The sequence below is a fragment of the Peromyscus californicus genome, unplaced genomic scaffold (assembly GCF_007827085.1).
Source record: "Peromyscus californicus insignis strain IS unplaced genomic scaffold, ASM782708v3 Scaffold_11__1_contigs__length_118956290, whole genome shotgun sequence".
NCBI lineage: Eukaryota > Metazoa > Chordata > Mammalia > Rodentia > Cricetidae > Peromyscus > Peromyscus californicus.
Genome location: NW_026294402.1, coordinates 80093631 through 80095459, shown reverse-complemented (window position 1 = coordinate 80095459; position 1829 = coordinate 80093631). Strand labels below are relative to the sequence as shown.

The 1829-nt window shown below is 48.1% G+C and overlaps 1 pseudogene; it reads right to left on the bottom strand.

Moving 5' to 3' along the window:
* Positions 1-461: 461 nt before the first annotated feature.
* Positions 462-1346, bottom strand: LOC128104561 (40S ribosomal protein S2-like; annotated as a pseudogene).
* Between the last annotated feature and the right edge of the window lie 483 nt (positions 1347-1829).

Here is a 1829-nt window from a genome sequence, read left to right as displayed (position 1 = left end):
CAGGCTCTGGATTCTGAGCACTTGAGATAAAGCTGAGGACAACAGCTCTCAGTTCTTAGCCTCCCACTCCCCATGATTCCTCCCAACCTTACCCAACCTTCTTTCGACATTGCAGATCTGCTCTGAAATTCCTGCCAATCTTGCTTTTGTCTTTTCAATCTGTGGAATGCATTCCTTGCATTATCTGTCTTTGAAAGCACAGCTGTACCATCCATGCATCCCATCCTTCTTGGAGCTTTTATTGATTTTACAATAGGCCACATTCAACATAGGGTCTGTCCTAGAATGCCAACAACTTTTGTGTATGATGAAAACATTTGCTATGCATGAAGAACTTAGAAATCCAAGGAGGAATGAGTTTGATTAAATTAACAAGACTAGGAGTACAAATACATTTCAAGATGCCTGTTAAGATTTTTTTAACAGATTTAATTCACTTTATTTTTCTTGTATAAAAACCCTTATGTGGTGGCCACAGCTGGAGCCTGGGTCCTCTGAACAGAGATTCTGGTGTGGGTTTTCACAAGATGGTCAGTGAATTCCTGATAAGGAGACTTGGTGAACACAGTCTCTTTCTAGAGGTCAGGGGTCAGGTAGCTGCAGGTCTTAGTTAGAGATGGCATCAAAGGTGACCTTGGCAAAGTTGCCCAGGGTGGCAGTGCAGCCCCTGGCTGATGTGTAGCAGTCATCAATACTGGCCATCATCAGTAACTTCTTAGAAACAGAAGCAGAGACTGATGTCAGTGCCTCTGGGGGCAGGGATGAGGCGCACCAACACAGAGCCACAGCGGCCTGTTGCTTTGCACGTAACAGTGTGGGGCTTGCCAATCTTGTTCCCCCAGTAGCCTCTCCGCACAGGGACAATGGACAGCTTGGCCAAGATGATGGCCCCTCGGATGGCAGTGGCTACTTCCTTGGAGCACTTAACACCAAGACCAACATGACCTTTGTAGTCCCCAATAGCGACCAAAGCCTTGAACCTGGTCCGCTGGCCCGCCGGAGTATGCTTCTGCACTGGCATGATCTGAACCTCATCCTTTAGGGACGCACCCAGGAAAAAGTCAATGATCTCGGATTCCTTAATGGGAAGGGAGAACAGGTAGATCTCCTCCAGGGACTTGATCTTCATGTCCTTAACCAGGCGGCCCAGCTTGGTGACGGGGATCCACTCCTTGTCTTCAGCTTTACCTCCACGAGCCCCGCGGCCTCGACCACGACCACGGCCTCGACCTCTACAGCGGCCCCTAAGACCGCTGCTGAATCCTCTGTGGAAGCCTCCGCGGCCTCCTAATCCTGGGCCCCCCGGGTCCTCGGGGCCCTCTCGCTGCACCTGCTTCGTTCGCCATTTGGTGTTTTCCCAAAGAAGAAGCGCCTGTTAAGATTTTAAGCTTTCTTCCTAATAGACTACCTTTTATGATAATAATTGGCCAGGGAGTTGACCGCTTACACGGTCTCTTGACCTCTGTCAGTGTACCACCTTCCCTACGATACTCCTTATCAGAGGTCACTGTACAAAGACACAAGTAAAGTACTTTTGTTGATAATTTTATGGAAATTTTGAATGACTGAGTTTACGTCTAACCACTTTTGCATTCTGAGTTTAGTCGAGCCCATGAAGACGCAGATACTCACATAGCAGGGCCATGCAAGATGTAGACACTGAGGGGTATGGTCCATTCCTTTTGCGGCTCTTCTCTTCCCTTCAGTATGGCTTGGGTGGAGATTTCCCCACCGGCTGCCAGATTTGCAGCAATGACTCTTGCAGTTTTTCTCTGTTAGAGACTCAAAAGGGAATAATGAGAAGTTATCCCCTTTAGTGATATAACTAA